The sequence below is a fragment of the Tachysurus fulvidraco genome, chromosome 15, assembly GCF_022655615.1.
Source record: "Tachysurus fulvidraco isolate hzauxx_2018 chromosome 15, HZAU_PFXX_2.0, whole genome shotgun sequence".
In the NCBI taxonomy this organism is placed as follows: Eukaryota; Metazoa; Chordata; class Actinopteri; order Siluriformes; family Bagridae; genus Tachysurus; species Tachysurus fulvidraco.
In genome coordinates this window covers 5,400,813-5,422,950 of record NC_062532.1, presented here as the reverse complement: position 1 = coordinate 5,422,950, position 22,138 = coordinate 5,400,813, and the positions used below count along the sequence as shown (strand labels likewise).

Below are 22,138 nucleotides of genomic sequence, written 5' to 3'. Positions count from 1 at the left end.
ACTACGACTTTGGGAACTGAGAACTTCTATCAATAAAAGCTGCACTTGAGGACTGGAGGGAGCACCAAACCCTTTTCAGGTGATCACCAACCACAATAACCTTGAATACATTAAAAAAAATTGAAATGTCTGAAGCCCAGTCAAGCCCAGGTGGTGGTGTTCTTTACAAGCTTAAACTTCAGTCATGATGGACCTGAAACAAACTTCAGTCATGTATGAACCATTATGACCACCAGACATTAACCATTAACCTCGGAACCCATACTGCCACCCTCCAGCATCCTAGCTCGGTGAGATGGAATCTGAGGACTGAGAACCGCTATCCTGAGTGTCCATCAACAAAACAGTATGTGCCTACACCCCTGAGTCAGAGAATTTTCCAATGGGTGCACACCACCTCAGTTACGGCCATTCAGGTATTCACCAGATGATATACACTCCTATAGAACACCTTCTGGTGGCTCACACTGTGACAGGATGTCAGACATTATGTCCTAGCATGCAACATCCAAGACACCCCAGCAGTTACCCTCTGGCCTCCTCAAACCTCTCCCTATACAAGGATGTCAATTGTCTCACACAGCGGTAGATTTTATCACAGATTTCCTCAATTCTCACAGGTACACAGTCATCCTAGTCATTATAGATGATTTTTCTAAAACATTCCTCAACTGGCCTCACACCCTAGCTTAGCAACCTCCACTGTTCCCTTGGTCTAGCAAGTTGACAGACCTGCTGGTTATTGAATAAGGTCAGAGATGCGCAAACTCATGTGCTACCAAATAAAAAAATTAATTACTGTATTATAGTACTTCAAGTTACATATAATAAAACATGGATGATTAGTCAAATTCAGTTTGCTTTCATTATAACTTGAGAGTATATGTTGTTATTAATGTCATGGCCTGAATTTCTTCCTACATATCAACACCTTAAATGACTGAAATGTTTTTGTCTTTATTCTTGTAGATGTCACTCTACTTATCCTGAACTCAGTTTGTGCGATTGTCATTACTAGCTATCTTAACTCTCTGAATCTACAAGAAGAGACAAGGCCTAAGGAACAAAGGTTAGAGGGAAACTGTTTTGCAGAGTTTGCACAAAATCATGTGATATTTGTTGTCTGGCATTCATTCGTCATTTACTTAAAATCATGTATTTATTTTTTTAAGCTTGTGCTTGATCTGTATCTGTATGCTTTTATATGATGATTTTGTAACAACAAATCATGTGCCAGGTGTACAGTAGTTTTCAATTAAGTGGACAGTGTATTTCTGAGGGGGGCATGGTGGCTTAGTGGTTAGCACTTTTGCCTCACACCTCCAGGGTCGGGGTTCGTGCCTCGTAGAGTTGGGGTACTCGAACTCGGACTCGGACTGGAGTCCGGACTCGAGTCCAATTTTGAATGAACTCAGACTTGTGATGCACTCGTGTGAATTTGTACTCGGACTTGACACGGACTTGAACATTTTGGACTCTGAATATATTCCGAGTACAGTCGAGTCCGCGTCATGTGTAACAATAAAATTGAGATGAGAAATTAATTAATGTCTCCCCATTTGTCATTTTACTGTACCACACCGGCAGGCAGCTGTAGCATCATCTTATGCTTGTAGACGAAACACACACATCACTCACTGGATATCAATGTGTGGCTAGGACGATGTCTTCAAAGTCAGCAATAATTTGTTTTGCTTACGAAAATCATAAAGAATTTATATGGAAGACATCCGGTAAAATGAAGCACTCTGCAGATTGCAAATTTTGCAAAACAACTCTTATTTATGTTTCTGACATGACTTCAAATTTCTACCAATATGTTCAGAGAAAACATAAAGAAAGGTAAGTTGCTTATTATAACTTTTATACCAATTTAAATCCAAATAACATTGTTAGGGCTCGGCGATATGACGCTGAATATATATTGGATCTGAACTTAAATCATGCAGACAGAAATGAGGCATCATCAATGTGCAGCATCAGTGATGAATTATCTAATGGTTTTACACTTGCACGGTCAAATAAATTCACACACATCATGTCAAAATGTAAGTTTGGCGGAGTATTCATGTAAACAATCAGTTATGTACATTGGTAAGATGTCTTAAGTGAATGTAAATAAACAGTTGGGAAAAATAGTCATATCAGTGAAATAAATCTGTTGCCGTAATGTTAACAAAATCACTCACTCACTCTACTGATAACTAACTTTATTAAATGTAATGAGAATCAATGTGCGTGTCATACAGTGAAGTCTGTTTTATTTTACATTTAATTGCTTTATTTAATTCCAGTAGTATTTACTTATTTGAATACTACTTGGACCTACTTGAGAAAACAATTATCATGAAATAAGATTTGAGTATCGCCCACCCCTAAAAATTAGCATTTGGTGATTACAGTCTTTAATTTTACAAAATGTTAAATGTAATTCTTAATGTGGGAAATAATATAATAAAATAAAATAGAATAATAAAATAAACCCTGCTGACTGAGATTTGTTTTTTACATTTTAGTAAGGAAATTAGCATATCACCACAGAAATGCAGGGACTGTAAATATAGTCCTTTTAAAACACCAATTTAGTTTTTCTTAATCTATATAGTTCTGCATTTTTAGATGCATTTGCATAAATAAATATGAAAATCTTGAGAGATACTATAGTGTCTATGAATGTTTATATTTTATACATTTATGAACTTGTAGTGTGCTGTGTGATGTGATTAGAGGTTGTGTGGTCCTACCTTCAATGTTCACCTGGAGAGTAGAATTGCCTTTACTTCTCCCGTCTACATCAATGATGTTTAATGTGTATGTTCCAGAGTCGTTCCTCTCTGCACTGGTTAGTATCATAGTTTTGTTATCATTAACAAACTGCCATCTTGAGTGATTTGGTGTTGGTGGGGAACTTTGGGTTTTTCTATATCTTAAAATTAAACTAGTGGTCATTAGGTCAAACCCATCCTCCAGCGGCATTTGCAGGTACAGTTGTTGTCCCACAGCTCCATAACACTGATTACTCTGATTAAATCTACAGACATGATCCTGAAACAGTGAACCTGCAGAGGAAGAAAAAATCATCAGCATTCTGTTAATAGTATTGTAAACTGAAACACACTTCTCATCTTTGTAAACTTCAAAACAGTATCTTCTCCAAGTGAATCCAAGTGAAAATTTATTTTGGACTGAAATGGCAGGAAAACATTCTAACATCACAGTTGAGTAAAGGATAAATAAATGATATTTCAGCAAACTGTTCTTGAGGTCTATGAAGGTCTATGGAGGTGGTCTGTGGACTGTTTTTGACCGTTCTCACCATCCTTCGCCTGTGGTCTTCCATTTCCTCACTATGTTCCTCACAGTGGACACTGACAGCTTATATCTCTGCGATAACTTTTTGTAGCCTTCCAATAAACCATAATGTTGAACAATCTTTGTTTTCAGGTCAACTTGCAATTGGCCAACTTACTGTAAATACCTTTTCTCATGATTGGATGCCCCTGTCTATGATGTTCAAGGCTTAATGCACATTTAATTAATTGCACATTTTCTGTTAAACCTCATTTCACTACTGAAATACTACTGTGTCCTTCAGTTATTTGATAGATTAAAATGAAATTGCTGATCCAAACACCCAAATATTTATAAATGAAAATCATGGAAATTGTCAGGGGTTCCTAAACTTTTGCATATGACTGTAAATGTAGCGCATGTACAGCATGTTTATATATATATACATATATATATATATATATATATATATATATATATATATATATATATATATATATATATATATATATATATATAAAATGTACAGTTAATAGATATAAAGGCTAAAGGCTATAGCATTGCAGAGATGTGTGGACATTGATGTTGAAGTAAATAGTAAATAGTTCTAAGGCTATGGCATTGAAAGAAAATGTGCAGACACTGTTATAAAGGAACAACATGTAGAAGCTTATAAGGTAATGGCATTAAAAAACGTGCAAGCTGAATAAACAAGTCAACTAACCCTAACCGTATATACATGAATGTACTGTTTTCACTGTTTTTTAAAATGCAAAAGACCCTTAACCCTCTGTTTGAGCTGCTAAAATTATAGTATACTGTAATGTCATTTTATCACTTTTGGTGAAACATGATCCCAAGTACGTTATATTTTTGGAGCTGTGTATAAAAAAAGAGAAAAAGAAACGGGAACTGATTTGCTAAAACCTTTCCATAATATTAGGTGTGGTTAATCAAAGGATGATTAAAGGACAAAGGAAATGCTGCAGAGGGGGAGAGGGGTGTTTGTTGGAACAGTAGCCAACAATTTAGTTATTCCCTTTTATGTTTTGCTAAGTGTTGAGTTGTACTTTGAATAGTTTTTTTTATTTGTTTATTTTTTGGTAAATTTTGATTTTTCAATGGAAATTTTGCTTTGCCTTCTTTCACACCTGTCTGAGAATTGTGGCTCACATAAATAAAAAGACACTTCATTGGATTTTTCGAGAGTTTTGCCATTTCGTTTGCTGCCAGTTCGCCACTGCACCGACCATCTTACCACAAATGGTGTCAGAAGTGGGATGTGAAGTCTTTGAGGAGTGACTGACAGTAGACGGGAGAAATCTCAAATTTCAAGATGGCTGCTAGCACTAGAAATACTGGATTTTTTATTTTCTGGTGCAGGTCCCAAGGTGTGATTCCCCCCTGTTGAGATTTTCACAGTTCTTCAGCCCTACTTTTGTTGCGCAAACGGCCCCATCACCTGTGAGGCCTGGCTCATTTGCATTTGTTCACTCAGAGTAGCTCAGATCCAAGGCAGGCCAAACCTCTGTCTGTGACGGAAACCTTCAAGGCCTATCTATACAATATAGTCTGTTTAATTTATATAAAAAAATTGTGTGCTAAGGTTTATCATTGCCATAGTACATATCATATTTAAACAACCCTTGTGCAGACCTGGGGTCTATTTGACTCATCTGGAAAGTTTAATGTGTCATAACTTGGGTTTCCTTCCACATATTTGCCTGAAATTTACCAAGATTGTTCCAAATTATGAACTTTGCAAGTAAAATTAATCTTGTCCTCCCGGGTCAATTTGACCCGGCCACATTTAGTGGGGCAATTGGTCACACTTTTGCCCTTTTCAGCGCAATGAACATACATACAGACACAAAAATGCACACACAAAATGTCCACTAACACACGCACCCAAAACACACACTCACACACCACACACACACACACACACACACACACACACACACAAATTGGGCATTGCATTTCATTACGCCTTTTGATACACTTTTGCTATGCCTTTGCCTAGCAGAGGAGTGTGTATGAGACATGAGGAGTGTGTTTGGAACAGTAAGACTGTGTATGAGACATGAAGAGGAGTGTTTATGAGACATCCCTTACTTGGGAAAGAATGAAAAGTTGCTAATACATGAATAAAATGAAAACTTGCTAACATTTCGGTCTCCAACGTATGTTTGTAGACAAATGTCATAAGCTGAGTGAAGTTATGGTCCATGGCTTTTGACATGTTCTTACACATACAGAATAAAATGATGGCCAATGAAAATGAAATTACATCAATGAATTATAACACCAAAAGTGAATTTTGAGAACAAGAACCCAACATGCCTCCACAGAAGATGCACCGTGGTACTGGGAAGCCCTGTCTGAGCCAGACGACAAAAGACGGCACTGTGTGGGTAGAGGAGGACATTGGAATGTCCAGTGCAGTAGCAAATCGCTTGTGCTTCACTGCGCAAGCTGGACCCTGGGTGACTGGGGTACTTTCCCAAGTAAGGAGATGCATTGCAGACATATTTGGTCTCCAAATCCATGGCCATCCAGAACTTGTTCCCAAATTTGTCTGGCTTGGTTGCGATATACTGTGTGAACGGACAACAAACCATGGTAGGGAACAGCTGTTCATCTATGGTCATGTGTTTACCTGGAGTGAAACTCTCAGCACAGTTCTTGTTGAAGCAAGTCCAGATGTCGGAGACCGCAGCAAATTTGTCTGTTAGAAGGTGTTGTATAATTGAAATGAATCCATCTCTTGGCATTGTCTCTTTGAAAGCCAGGAGATTGTTTTGAAACCATTTTGACCATTTGTAATGTCAGTAAATAATAAAACCTGTTTTTTCCAGGGCAAATTGACTTGAATGCTTATGAAGTAAAAATTCTACAATGATCACCATTCTGTGTCATCAGCTTACATTTTGAATATTTTACACTTATGTCAATTTTGCCTACCAGATGCCATCTGATCACCCAAAAACGGGCTACACACACACACACACACACACACACACACACACACACACACACACACACACACTCACAAACATACACACACACACACACCACTCAAAAACTTGGCAGAATTTATTGTGAATAAAACTTCCTTTACACCTCTTATGCTTTTTATTATATTTAAGTTATAAACAATAAACCTCATGATATTATGCCATGATTTTAAGTAAAATAAGCAGAAATTATTAAATATTATTTTGGATAACCACTGGCTGGTGTATGTCAAACATCCCCAGGTCAAAGCTGACTGAAGCAACTAAATTCATGAATAAAAGAGAGAAAACAAATATGATTTGAATATGAAAAAACATCTGTGTGTGTGTTTCGGCAGATCATATTTTGCCCTCTGCTTGGCAAAGGCATTTCAAAAGTGAAATATTTACAAATGTGTAGCTTTTTTTTCTGGAGGCCTAATGAGATGCAATGCCCAATTTGTATGTGTGTGTGTGTGTGTGTGTGTGTGTGTGTGTGTGTGTGTGTGTGGTGTGTGAGTGTGTGTTTTGGGTGCGTGTGTTAGTGGACATTTTGTGTGTGCATTTTTGTGTCTGTATGTATGTTCATTGCGCTGAAAAGGGCAAAAGTGTGACCAATTGCCCCACTAAATGTGCCCGGGTCAAATTGACCCGGGAGGACAAGTTTAATTTTACTTGCAAAGTTCATAATTTGGAACAATCTTGGTAAATTTCAGGCAAATATGTGGAAGGAAACCCAAGTTATGACACATTAAACTTTCCAGATGAGTCAAATAGACCCCAGGTCTGCACAAGGGTTGTATAAATATGATATGTACTATGGCAATGACAAACCTTAGCACACAATTTTTTTATATAAATTAAACAGACTATTTTGTATAGATAGGCCTTGAAGGTTTCCGTCACAGACAGAGGTTTGGCCTGCCTTGGATCTGAGCTATTCTGAGTGAACAAATGCAAATGAGCCAGGCCTCACAGGTGATAGGGCCGTTTGAGCAACAAAAGGAGGAGAACAATGGAGCTGTAGGGGTGCTGGTAGGTGTGAGGTCCAGGGATTTTACGCAAAATTGCGCAGGTTTAGCAAAGCTAGTGCTAGAGGACATGGAGGTTATCAAAGGATTACCCGAGCTCATCCAATACTATTCTCCGAAGAGGAGGAGGACACTGTTGAAGTTAAAGCAGGTGATGTGGAGTTGGAAGCTGTGATAGCAGAGGAGGCTGTGACAGATTTGTTTCATATGAGGAACGTGACATATCCTGAGCCTGAACCTGTGGTGAGACCCAAGAGTAATAAAGTGAGTACACCCCGAGGTGAAGCAGAAGGTATTGTGGTGGATATTGTGGAAGAGTTTCTTTTGGAAATAAGGAACTTTATGAAGCAACAACAAAGAAATGAAAAGTTATTATTTGATGAGTTGAATGGGATAAAGTCTACCATTCTCCAGAAATCAAAGGCAGGGTGGGAATCAGTTGAACAGATAAGTCAACAAACTCACTACCCATTACCTACACCTAGAACACTTCCAAAAGCACCAGGAGGAAGAGCCATGTTTTCAGAACCTCATGCAATCCAACCAGAGGATCATCTGCCAAGTATGTCTGTACCACTGGTAGCACCTTTGAGACGTTTTCATGAATCTCGAATTCCTGATTTTGTGGAAGGTGAGGATGTGGAGAGCTTCTTTGTGCGGTTCGAACGCATTGCTAGAACGTGGGGATGGCAAACCGATGAGTGGGCAGCACGAGTGATAACTTTGTTAACAGGCAAAGCTCTGGAGGCCTATGCAGGTATGGATGAATGACCTTCCGGATCTTATGCTGACATCAAAGCTGCTGTGCTGGCCAAGTACAACGTGACTGAGGAGACATATCGCCTGCGTTTCAGGAGTCTGACGGTACCAACTGGAGAAAGTGTAAGAGAGACCTACAATCGCATTAAGGGCTTGTACAAGAGGTGGCTGTGACCGGAAATTAAGAGCAAGGAACAGCTGGGAGAAACCATCATATTGGAACAGTATCTAAGAGTGTTGTGTCCTGAAGTGAGAGTATGGGTCAAGGAAAACCAACCACTAACTGGTGAGGAAGCTGCTAGGTTGGCTGAGAGATACATGGCTGCACATCGACATCCACCACGAACCAACAAAGGTACTGTGACTGTGGGCAGGGGTAAAGTTGAGGAACCCAATGGGAGTGTTTGGGAAACATTCTAATGCAACTTTGATTTGTTTTTATTGTCAGCAACCTAGACATAAGGCTTCCCTTTGTCCCCTAAAAAAACCCAAAGTGACTAATATGTGTTATGTTCCCAGGAATGAGTGCTTTGCTGAATCAACATCTACCGAGAAACATAGCCACCTTCTAATGGTAATTGTAAATGGTCAGCCTGCCCAGGCTTTGGTTGATACAGGTAATACACAAACTTTGGTGAAATCTGACTTGCTAAACTGTGAAATGTTGAACTATAGTGATACTGTATGCTTGGGATGTGTACATGGGGATGAACAAACTTATCTGACTGCTGAAGTCTCTGTTATTGTAGAAGAACAAGCATACTTGTTAAGGGTGGGGGTAGTTGAGAAATTACCGTTTGATGTGGTGTTAGGGGAAGATTTTCCTTGTTTAACTGATTTGGTGACTTCCAAAATGTGTGCAGTAGTTACAAGGTCCCAGGCTAAAGGCTTGCAACCTCTTCCCAATACGGAAGCTGAATTATTTTCTAATGTGGGGAAGGAGAGAAAAAGTAAAAGACAGAGACGACAGGAAAAACATAGGGGGGAGGATAAGGTACAAGAGAGGTTAGCACATTTTCCTGACTCTGGGTCTGAGTTGGTTAATTCCCGTTGGCAGGTTCCTGATAATTTTAGGGAGTTACAAAAAGGAGATGTTGCATTACAACCCTTGTTTGCAAAAGTGTGTGAAGTAGATGGTAAGCCAGTTGGGGTACCAAAGTTTGGGGGGGACCGGTACATTTTAAAGAACAACCTTTTGTACCTGGTTGACATAGAGAGTCCTAGATTAGTGGTACCCAAAGCATTGCATCAAATAATTTTACATTTGGGGCATACCATCCCTTGGTCAGGACACTTAGGCCAACAGAAAACATATGAGCCTGTCAGTCAACGTTTTTTTGGCCAAAAATGTACCATGATGTGCAAGAATACCGTAAAACTTGTCCTGAATGTCAAATGGTAGCACCTGTTCGAAAAGCTGATAGAAGTTATCTGCAACCTTTGCCCATTATTGGAACTCCATTTGATCGTATAGGTATGGATATAATAGGTCCTTTGGTAAAGAGTAGTTTGGGTCACCGATTTGCATTGGTGATCTGTGACTATGCTACCCGATATCCAGAGGTCTACCCCTTGCGTTCAGTCCAAGTTAAACACATTGTGAGATGTTTGGTTGACTTGATTTCACGGGTTGGAGTTCCATCCGAAATTATCACGGATCAGGGGACAAATGTTATGGCTAAAGTGATGAAGCTGTTGTATAAACATCTAGGCATTAAGGGAATCAGAAGTACACCATTTCACCCTCAAACAGATGGTCTTGTAGAACGCTTTAATGCTACGTTGAAAAACATGCTGAAGAAATTTGTTGATGAGTCTGGGGGAGATTGGGATAAATGGATTCTGTTTCTTCTTTTTGCCTATAGAGAGGTCCCTCAGTGTTCAACCGGTTTCTCACCTTTTGAACTTTTGTTTGGCAGGCAAGTCCATGGCCCTCTGGACATGCTCAAGGAAGGGTGGATAGCAGAGGAACCAGCCCAGTGCAGTATTGCTTCATATATCTTACAGATGCGGGACAAGTTGGAGAACTTTAGGACTCTGGCTAAAGAAAACCTAGCTGCTGCCCAGCAAAGACAAAAGGTCTGGTACGACACACATGCCAGGGAAAGGGATTTCAAACCAGGACAGAAAGTTCTATTACTATTACCATTAGGTACCAGCAAGTTGTTGGCCAAATGGCAGGGTCCATATGTTGTAACCGGAAAACTGGGTCCAGTAACCTATGAGATTTTGTGTCCAGAAAGAAAACAGCCTAAACAGGTTCTACATGTTAATCTTCTGAGAGAATTTAAAGAGAATGTGTCTGATCTCCAAGGTCTCAAGAAGGTTAAAGACCAAGTGATGATGGTGAGAGCCGTAATGGAGGAAGAGGATGAACCAGATATGGATCCAGTTCGGTCAATACAAGATGCCCCAGAATGTTGTTCATATTTGAATAACCAACAACAACAGCAGCTAGCTGAGGTACTTCAGTCTTTTCCCTTTCTGTTCCAGGAAAGGCCGGGTCAGACTGAGATTCTCACACACAATATCATCCTGAAGGACACTACCCCTATACGACAGAAATCCTATCAAGTCCCAGAGAAGATGGTAGAACAGTTAAAGACTGAGATTAAGACCATGTTGGAAATGGGGATTATAGAACCATCGAAAAGTGAGTGGTCAAGCCCCATACTACTGGTCCCTAAAAAGGACGGCGGAATTAGGTTTTGCACTGACTTCAGAAAACTAAATAGTGTATCATGTTTTGAGTCCTATCCGATGCCTCGTATGGACAAGTTGATAGAGAGACTGGGCAAGGCGTCCTTTATGACTACATTAGATCTGTGTAAAGGTTATTGGCAGGTGCCCCTTAGTCCCTCGTGCAAGCCCTACACTGCTTTTCGATCTCCCTCAGGGCTATACCAGTATACGGTTATGCCGTTTGGATTACATGGAGGACCGGCCACTTTTCAATGATTGATGGATCGTGTCCTTGTGGGTTGTGACCAGTATGCAGCTGCATACCTTGATGATGTGGTTATATACAGTGGGTCCTGGCAAGAACATCTACGGCATCTTGTGGACATTCTACAGCGTCTTCAGAAAGCGGGGCTCACCATCAACACCACAAAATGTTCATGGGCTCAGGCAGAGGTGAGATACTTGGGTTATTTACTAGGGCATGGACAAATCAGGCCCCAAGTAGAAAAGCTTAAGGCTATCCAAAACATTACTCGTCCTCAAACTAAAAAGCAGGTGAGATCTTTTCTCGGTTTAATTGGCTGGTATCGCAGATTTATTCCCCACTTTGCATCACTAGCTACACCTCTGACTGATCTGACCAAGAAGAGTCCTGCTAAATTTTGTTGGCCGAATGAGTGTGAAGATGCATTCAATGCACTTAAAGATTTGTTATGCCATGAACCAGTATTACAGAGCCCTAATTTCTCTCAGAGATTTATTGTACAGGTGGTTGCTTCTGATGTTGGCTTGGGAGCAGTGCTAGTCCAAGGAGAGGCTCATGAAGAGAGACCAGATCTATTTCTGAGCAGAAAACTCTTTGAAAGAGAGCGGAAATACTCAACAATTGAGAAGGAAGGCCTTGCCATCAAGTGGGCTGTGGACTCCCTGCGGTATTACTTGCTCGGACGTGAATTCACGTTACAGACTGATCACCGTGCCCTGAAATGGATGCAAACCATGCAGAATGGTAATTCAAGGATACTGCGCTGGTGTCTGGCTCTGCAGCCCTATGTGTTTACAATTGAGCACTGTCCGGGTAAGAGAAATTTTGTTGCCGATTATTTATCCCGTATGCCCAATTTAGACCAACCAGAGGGAGAGGGAGGGAGAAAATGTGATGTGGCACACACAGTTTAAGTTAAATAAAGACCCAATACAGTTTGGCAAGGATGATTAAAGGACAAAGGAAATGCTGCAGAGGGGGAGAGGGGTGTTTGTTGGAACAGTAGCCAACAATTTAGTTATTCCCTTTTGTGATTTGTTAAGTGTTGAGTTGTACTTTGAATAGTTTTTTTTTTATTTGTTTATTTTTTGGTAAATTTTGATTTTTCAATAGGAATGGTGAAATGCTTGTGTTGACAGGATATGCCCAAAGCAAGGTTTTGCTCCATGATTATGTGCCTGAAGCTCTACTCTTACACTAGGTGGGCCTGGATGAGGTAGTCTGTAGTTGGGAAGAACACAGAATCATTAACTCCTGGCTCTAAGGGATCTAAGTTCATATGACGGCCAATGCGTAAGGTGAGCAGATCTGTCTGTATGGTTCTGGGCCCGGCAGCCAAAAGGCACCCTTCCAGGGCATGAACTGGTAGGGGATGCGGAAGTGCCTTCTAACGGAGATTCAAGCCATGATCAATAAAACATATATAACTATATAACTATAACTATAGTCTCTCTCAAGATTTCATTTTACAGTTTAATATTTTTATACAAATGAGGCTTCATTTAATTAAAAATGCAGAAGTGTATATATTATGATGTCCTTCTAATGTCTTTGTATGATTTTGCTTTGATTTTGTGTTTATTTGTTATGGTGTCTGTAGTAATTCATCCCGAGGTGTTTATCTTCCTCGGGGAAGACAAACCTTATCTTCCTCGGGGAAGACAAACCTGGAGACAAACTTCACTTCAGCTGGACTTCTGCGTTAAACACTCAGTTGGAGGACGACAACAAAACTCTCGTACTGGATAAAATGCATATTAAAAAAATCACCTGTCATGTCGAATATCATGTCAGTCATGCCTACAATTCAACTGAACTGCCAAAATGTACCAGTGTGTCTGTCTTTTTTAAAATAACATTAGAAAATATTTATTCTGTTTTTATACTTCTGTAAAGATGCCTTGAGACAATGTCCATCGTTGAAGTGCTTATACAAATACAGTAAATTGAATTGAAAATAATGAATTAAGCAACAGTTACAGTAATTAACAGTGATCAGCATTAATGCCACTACTCATACCCTGGTATTTACAAAGGCAAAACTGTGTCCTCAAAAGCTTTCATGTTTTAAACTTTAAATGGTTATACTACTGAAAAATATTATATCCTGGGTTAACTGATGACATCACTAACACTGCTATCCAGTGGCTTTTACCTAGTGACAACATCCCCTTTATATTTTAAGCGCACTGTAATGCTGTGATGCTACAGTGGCAACAATTTAATAAAATATTAAATATTTTTGAAATGTAAATCTAATTTTTAAGTCCTATGTACAGAAGGTGTGAATGCTGAAATAAAATCTGTTATTATTTGTTGTTATTATTGATGATTTTAGTATTTTTAATGTAACTCACCTACACACTCATTTGTTCTAAACTGTTGTATTGTCTGAATATACTGTAGCATACAGTTAAGGAGGAACAGGGACAGGAAGAATGTCATCATCAAGAAGGGCAACCATTGACTACAAACATATGCCCTTTAAAATGTCTAAACTGTCTAGGGTGTGTGTGTGCCCTGCCATGGGTTATTACCTCACCCAGACTGTCCACCCTCTTGAGTCCCTGGGAAAGGCTCCTGCTCAAGAGTCCAGGGTTTACTAATCTACCCCGGTTACTGCAGGATGTTATTTGCAAAGCATCTTAACCCTAAAAAGAGCTCAAAAGGATCAAAAAGTTTTTACAATACCTCATGTAATTGCTGCTATGATACTAATGTGTTCCTTCCAGTATTTCTGCACACATAATATTGATTGAATATACAGTATTTACACTGGTCGGTGCTGTTTTTGTGTACTGTCTTTTGTGTGTTGTTTTGTATTTTTTGTTTGAACTGTCTTTTGTCCTGCACTGACTTTTTTGTCTTCTGTCCTGCACTGTCTTGTTTGTCTTGTCCTGCACTGTTTGCACCAGGTTGCACAGACACACTTTATATTTCTAGGACTAACTTACTAAGTCCTTCACTCTATCATTGTTCTATGTAGCTCCCTGATCCCGGAGAAACATTGTCTCATTTCACTGTGTACTGCAACAGCTATATATGGTTGAACTGACAATAAAAGCTTCTTGACTTGGTGACGTTCTTCCTGTCACTGATCCTCCTTAACTGTATGCTACAGTATATAGAGACAATACAACAGTCTAGAACACATGAGTGTGTAGGTTTTATTTCAGCATTTACACATTCATTACATAGGACTTAAAATTATAACTTGATTTACATTTCAATATTGAAAATTATATAAATTTTTGCCTTTGTAGCATCAAAGCATTAAATTGTGGTTAGTATATTAGAACCAAAACAAACAAAATTAGCACTCAGTATAATATGAAAAATGAGGCTGAATTAATTTTTTTTTTAAACACAGCAAATAATCCAAAACAGAGAGCAATAGCAATGTCGGTAATCGGATAGCACTGTTACACTGTTATGGTAATGGTTACAGTTTGTAGTCTAGATGAGACGGAGAGCGATGCCTGCTCATATAGAGGAGATCAGCCACAGACTGCCTCTTCTAATCCTTGTTCAGGGTTACTGAGCTTCCTGGTCCTGATGGATGGAAAAAATAAAGCTCAGTTGATCAGCTTTAGACAATACATTAGTTTTAGACATTCTGTTTTCTAGTTGTTCCTGGTCTTCTGTTTTTACATCTTAGCACATACTTTAAAATCAAATATGGACTTTGGTAATATGTTAATATTCCAAGCTAACAAGTATTAAAGTCTTACTCTTTGGTGTTCTCTTTCATGTAGATTCTGGGGTAAATGTACAGTGTGCCCACTAACAAAGACAGCAGGATGATGACCTCAAAGAGCCACACGTGCACAAACACAATCATGAAATCTGAGAGAGAGAGAGAGAGAGAGAGAGAGAGCACAACTACTCACATACTGTAAAGTCCATTACATTTCAAAAGTCCATCAAGTAAAATCAGCACAGACAGCATGGGCTAATTAAAACACTGTCCAATTTAATAGGAACACCTGGAAATATGTGGCAGCAGCGCCACTTTAACCATGGCATTGTTTTTACACCTTGATGAGACACGTAGAGACTGTTGTATGTAAAATTCCCACAAGATCTGCAGTTTATGCAGCTCATCTGGTACCATCAACAATGCAACAATAAAAGTCAAAGACATCAAACACATGATTGGCTGATTAGATAACTTCATGAATGTCTACAGGTGTTTCTAGTAAAGTGGATGGTGCAGGAAAGTAAGAAGCACTGCCCAATAGTCTTAGTGATATTTATTATTAAACGTTTTACAGTATTAGATTCATTTGTTACTTAAAAAGACAAACTCACCAATACATGTCGGGAGTTTAATGGAATTGTGCTCACGACTGATGTGATTTTCTACATGACAGGTGACATTATTATTATTATTATGTATTTTATCCAGTACGAGAGTTTTGTTGTTGTCCTCCAACCGAGTGATTGAAGCAGAAGTCCAGCTGAAGTGAAGGTTGTCTCCATCAGCAGAACAGGTCACTTTCATGACTCCAGAGAACAAGCAGCTGTAGGACAATTTCACTGAGGACACCTGAAGCTGTAGATAGATATAAACACCTCGGGATGAATTCACTACAGAAGCCATAACAACTAAACACATAATCAAACCAAAAGTATCAGCGGAAGGGAAATTTTAAAAAAAAACAGCAACATCAACTCAAATATACAGGTGACTGGGCATATAATTAGAATATCATCCCAAGTTGATTTATTTCACTAATTCCATCAAAAAAGTGAATCTTGTATATTATATTCATTCATACACACAGACTGATATATTTCAAATGTTTGATTTCTTTTTAATTTGATGATTATAACCGACATACTAAGGACAATCCCACTATTCATCTCAGAAAATTTGAATATTAACTTAAGACCAATACAAAGAAAAGGATTTTTAGAAATCTGGGCCAACGGAAAAGTATGAACATGAAAAGTATGAGTATGTACAGCACTCAATACTTAGTTGGGGTTCCTTTTGCCTGAATTACTGCAGCAATGCGGCGTTGCATTTAGTCGATCAGTGGATCATGGAGTCGATCTGTGGCACTGCTTAGGTGTTATGAGAGCCCAGGTTGCTCTGATAGTGGCCTTCAGCTCTTATGCATTGTTGGGTCTGGCATATCGCATCTTCCTCTTCACAATACCCCATAGAAATTCGCTGGGTGTAAGGTCAAGAGAGTTAGCTGGCCAATTACAGTTTTTTTCAGTCGCTACCAAGCGTTTGTCCAAACATTTGTCACATTTTCAAAACTCTAAACACAATTAGCACAGCATCAGTCTTTTGTGGCCATAACTTTCACACATTTCATGTCCTTTTCACACAATATGCAATCAGTGAACACATTTCCACAATGCTTACATTTTCTTAACAGACAAGCTATACCTCCCAACAAACTTATGGACTTCGTTTTTGTTACCTATTCAAGCGAATGCAAGAGTAACACACAACATCCCACAATAGCAAAAACATATTCCAAACCTTAGATACAGTATAAAATCCTCTGCTTCTGCATGATATCAGTTTCAAAAACAATATATCTCAGCTGAGTAATAAACAAACAATCACCTCCAATTATTCGACATTACCATGTGTGCAGCAATGGCAAATGCAGGATTACTCCTTCACAGATGTCAGGTTGGACCCTATAATACCGAACGCCTCCTTGCTCTCTCAATGATCTCCACCAGCGCCTGGTACCAGAGCAGGATCAGGAGGGTGAAAACATGAGGACATTTGTAATTACCTGAGAAAAAGTTGCTTTCCATCATTCGCAAGCAAATAACAGCATGGTTTGAAGTCCACCCAAGACTGGTAAGGTCTAGCTTCGTTCCACCCTATTCCACCTTTCCTCAACCCATAGTGGAGTTCTTTTCTGTATGGAGGTGGAAGGTTTATGACCATCAGCCACATGACCAATGTCCCTCCTTGAAGCCATGGATGCTGGCTGCAGGGACATCACCAGTTCAAGATTGCCAAGGGTGGATCCAACATACCAAGCGATTTTATCCCAGGTGCATCGCCTTAGATGATATCAGATGTGATGTTGACGAAAACATGTGGCCTAACCCTGAAGATTGCAGGGATAGATACATTAATTTTGTGCTATTTTTAGTTCCCCCCGTTCTTTATCTGGGCTTTTTGCTGTTTTGTTTTTTGTTTTTCAGAATGCTCTTATATATGCTATTTGTTCACTGTAAGCAATACTGTAAAACTTTTTCTCTTCTATTATATTGTGTTTCTACTGTACCCTCCTTAAGTAAACAGTAAAGAAAAAATAACTGATTTGCTTTTTACTGGAATGCATTTGAATGTGAACATTACTGTACATGTGGACATACAGTTCCAACTAAGACATTTTGTGTAAAAGGTGGATTGCATGTTACCTGAAACATAAAAGTCTATGCAGTTTTCTAATGTCAACAATAGCCGTATTTTGAAACCTGGTGTACTTTGATTGACTGCATATACCTTGTGAAGTGAAAACAAGTGTTATTCTTTGACAGAATAATTTTCATTTTGAGTCAGATTTCTAGTGTTTCGGTAAAGTTAGTGTGTGCAGAGAAAGATTTGTTCTGTTTGAAATGGAGAGTTAGTATATATTTAACAAAATGTGTTTTTGAGAGGAAAATTATCAATTTGGCCAATTGTGTTTTGTAGGTGTGAGTCTGTGTAAGAGTTTAGAAAAATATCTTAAGTATAGGTAAGCGCTTGTTAGCGATTGAAAAAACTGTAAGAACAGGGATACCATGTCCTTAAAACCAGGTACTGGTAGCTTTGGCACTGTGTGCAGGGCACTGTGGAAATGAAATCTGCATCTCCGTAAAGTTGGTCATGAAGTGCACAGACAGCGTCAGAAGCGTCTCGCCTGGGCTAAAGACAAAAAGGACTCAACTGCTGAGAGTGTCAAAGTTATGTTCTCTGATGAAAGTAAATTTGCATTTCCTTTGGAAATCAGGGGTCCCAGAGTCTGGAGGAAGAGAGGAGAGGCACCAATCCACGTTGCTTGAGGTCCAGTGTAAAGTTTCCACAGTCAGTGAGGTTTGGGGTGCCATGTCATCTGCTGGTGTTGGTCCACTGTGTTTTTCTAAAGTCCAAGGTCAACGCAGCCGTATACCAGGAAGTTTAGAGCACTTCATGTTCCTGCTGCTGACCAACTTTATGGAGATGCAGGTTTCATTTTCCAACAGGACTTGTTGGAGTTTCACTTTTGAATGGAATTAGTGAAATAAGTCAACTTTTTGATGATATTCTAATTGTATGACCTGCCCCTGTATATGTGAGAAATAAACATGTAAGTTTCTAATGACATTAAAATCCTAGGGTTGTTTTTGTTGTTCCGGTTAATATTTACGTTTCTGCATTTTTTAATAGATGGAGCCTCATTTGCATAAATAAATATAAAAACATAAAACAAAATCTGTGAAAGAGACTATAGGCAGACATCCCAACCTGCAAAAGTATTTCCGGGAGGTATTCCGGAAAACCATCCTCCTGATATTGTGGTTTTTTTGGGGGCTCTGTCCCTCTGCCATGGGCCATGATGGCGCTCCTGTTTCTAGATACACTGATTAATAGTGATGGCCAGTTCGTGAACGAATCGTTCTTTTGAACCAGTTCTTTTTAGTGAACTGGATGAACTGGTTCACCAAGTCGGACTGATTCGTTCTAAAACAGTTCGCGTCTGAATCAGCGCTGATCCACAAGTTACTAAAGTTACTCACTTTCGGTCATTGCCTGACAGTCGGGCCGACACTAAATAAACTAATATCCCGGAGTATATGTAACTCCTGTATACTGAACTGAGACATTTGTGCTGAGAGTACTGTGAGCGCGAGCTGTTGATACTGCGCATGCGTGAATTACTGAACCGATACAGCAAATCACCAGTACACTGAACTGAGAACTGTTTCTTTCGGACGCGTCCGAGAACCAATGAGCTGTTGATACTGCGCATGCTCTAATATCCGAACTGTTACAGTGAATCATCAGTACACTGAACTGAGAACTGTTTCTTTCGGACGCGTCCGAGAACCAATGAGCTGTTGATACTGCGCATGCTCTAATATCCGAACTGTTACAGTGAATCATCAGTACACTGAACTGAGAACTGTTTCTTTCGGACGCGTCCGAGAACCGATGAATTGGTACAGCGAATCATCAGTACACTGAACGAACTGTTTCGGACATACTGTTGATGCTGCGCATGCGTGAACCTGCAGAGCAAATTATACATATTGGGATATGCATAGTAACTAGTCATAGGCTATTAAACATTTTTAGATAAAAAAAAATCTATATATGTCACTCAATATATGTCAGTTAATTTTACTATTGACTATTGTGCAGGTTAGTCTGTATTTTTATATGCCGCTTTTTGTAAGTTGATGAAAACTAGTTTATTAACTTTATACCTTTAAGACACGTAAAACATCCACGTTTGCACATAAATGCCTGTACTGGGTGTTTTAGTTGCAAAACTTAAAGTATTTAACTAAAGTTATGATTACAAAGAACTTTTCGAATGTGTTAAATTGATTGTATTACCTGCCGGCAGCGGGATGATGGAATTTGCGTCAGGACGTATAAGAACTGGTGAACTGGATTTTTGAACTGGCTCATTAAATCGAACTGTCCGAAAGAACCGGTTCGCGGAAAAGAACCGAACTTCCCATCACTACTGATTAATTCGATTCAGGAGAAGAGATAAAAGCCCGCCCACACTGACAATTGATTGGTTGATTTACCGAAATCAGGCCAATCAGGATGCTCTCTGACTTACACGCGCTTAATGACGCACATACACACACACACAAACACACACACACACACACACACACACACACACACACACACACACGCAAGGTCTCCCCCTCCCCCTCTGCCAAGGTTTGGAGCACAGTCTCTGTCGCTCGCTCTAGATTCCGGGAGATTTTAACTATTTTGCGGGAATCAGGGAGCCGCTATGAATATGCGGGAGACTCCCGGAACTTCCGGGACACTTGGTATGTCTGCTACAATGTGGATGAATGTTTATATTTTATACATTTATGAAATAACTTGTAGTGTGCTGTGTGATGTGATTAGAGGTTGTGTGGTCCTACCTTCAATGTTCACCTGGAGAGTATAATTGCCTTTACTTCTCCCTTCTACATCATAGATGCCTAAAGTGTATGTTCCAGAGTCTTTCCTCTCTGCACTGGTTAGTATCATAGTTTTATTATCATTAACAAACTGCCATCTTGGGAGACGTGGTGTTGGTGGGGAACTTTGGGTTTTTCTATATCTTATAATTAAACTAGTAGTGGTCTTTAGGTCAAACCCATCCTCCAGCGGCATTTGCAGTCGTTGTCCCACAGCTACATAACACGGTTTAATCTGATTATATCTACAGACAACATGATCCTGAAACAGTGAACCTGCAGAGGGAAAAAAATCATCAGCATTCTGTTAATAATATTGTAATAATATAGTGGATAGTGACCCACGTTCTTTAGTAAAAATGGAGGTTTTATTAGTATTCGTTCCTACAAGATGTGTTAGCGGTTAGCATGACGCCGTGACATATCGTCAATGTCGTTGTCATTAAACACAGTCGATAAAATGTATTTACGATTAAAATGGCAGGGAAATCATTCTAACATCACAGTTGATTAAAGGATAAATGATAGTTCAGAAAACTGTTGTGCAAGTCTTTCTGTTCACATGTTGTGCAAGTTCATTTTTTGAAAGGAGCTTTAAAGAAATATAGAAAAAAAATCACGAAGTTTAAAATGTAATTAATATTTACGTCTGTTTGATTGTGGTTATGTATTTGTAATATGTATTTTGATTAGATTTTTGTCATTTCGCCCAGCCATAATCTGTACTGTGAAAACTTTACTTGCTTTAGACTCCTTTAAATCTACATCTTAACACTGATGATGTGTAACACTCTCACAGAACATCCTCCAAGATCCAAACCAGTCTGGCTGTAAAGCAGCACATTCGACACAGACAGCCCAGAGTTAATGTATTCAATGTTAGAGACTTAAAAGCACTTTTGTACATCGCTCTGGATAAGTGTGTCTGTCACATGCTGTAAATGTAAATGTCATTAATGGAAAAGAAAATTGGACACAGGGTTAAACAACAAAATTATTATATATTAAAATATATTTTAGACAGTTTAGATCTTATTAGAAATTTATTTAAATGTTTTCCTAAAACATGAATTGATTGAAGTCATTAACAGAAAAATAACATTCCCTACATTTGAAGTGCAGGAAGTTTTCATTAAAAGCTGATCTGATCTCACAGGTTTAAACTACATATAGACCATTTCTCATTTCATAAAGCAGAAACTGTACAACTGCACATGTAGTAAATAAATGAATCATGCATTATTAGAGGATAAAACTTACCCATGACAACATGGGTGTAAATCAACAGGACACCAAAAATGACCTGTATTCTCATTTTGTCCAGAGAACAATCCTCTCTCTGTACTTGATGGAGATCTTGGACCTGAGTAATGAATGACTACAAAAGCAAGATGAAGCTTCTTTTACAGAACTAATAATACTTTACTGAGAAACAGGAAGTTCCATACACCATCTACATCCCTTGACTTGAAAATGTTAAAGCAGCCCTGTGGTTTGTTCGTCTTGTCTGAAGAAATATTTTACTCACTCATACTTACATGGTCATACAGGGTCTATAAACCTCTCATAACAGCCTGGTCCTTTTTAGGTCTCATCATTGTTGTGTTTCCCATTTCCCCCCATGATCACGCTCACCTGTGTTGGATTATCACTTTAGTGCCACATCATTTAAGTTCTCATTTTCTCATTGTGTCTTGGTCTTGTTACTGTTGGTGCTAAAGTGTGTCTCATCCTTGTCTTCATGGTTGTATCTTTTCCTTCCTAGTGCTTTTGTTTAGAGTTGTCCTGCTTTACATATTTATTTCTTTTTGCACATTATAATAAATAGAATCTGCACTTACATCTGCCTTTGTTTGTAAGTATTACCCATCCATTTAATCCTGATATCCTGAGTTTAACATTTTCCATGTTTATTTCAGATAAATGTAAAAATGATTAAAAATCAATGATTC

General features: G+C 39.0%; 1 protein-coding gene and 2 long non-coding RNA genes across 3 annotated transcripts in view; 1 reads left to right on the top strand and 2 right to left on the bottom strand.

Annotated features, from left to right (window-relative positions):
- The window catches only part of LOC113659134 (carcinoembryonic antigen-related cell adhesion molecule 5-like), a 569,148-nt gene that overhangs the window by 213,158 nt on the left and 333,852 nt on the right, over nucleotides 1-22,138 (bottom strand). The window lies entirely within an intron of this gene.
- LOC125138422 lies at nucleotides 14,169-15,571 on the bottom strand. Its single transcript, XR_007138007.1, has 3 exons — nucleotides 15,336-15,571; nucleotides 14,756-14,870; nucleotides 14,169-14,576 (listed from the first exon to the last, which is right to left on the bottom strand). It is a non-coding gene; the product is annotated as an uncharacterized LOC125138422 (long non-coding RNA).
- LOC125138892 lies at nucleotides 19,739-22,128 on the top strand. The gene is made up of 3 exons (XR_007138011.1): nucleotides 19,739-20,048; nucleotides 20,204-20,245; nucleotides 21,511-22,128. It is a non-coding gene; the product is annotated as an uncharacterized LOC125138892 (long non-coding RNA).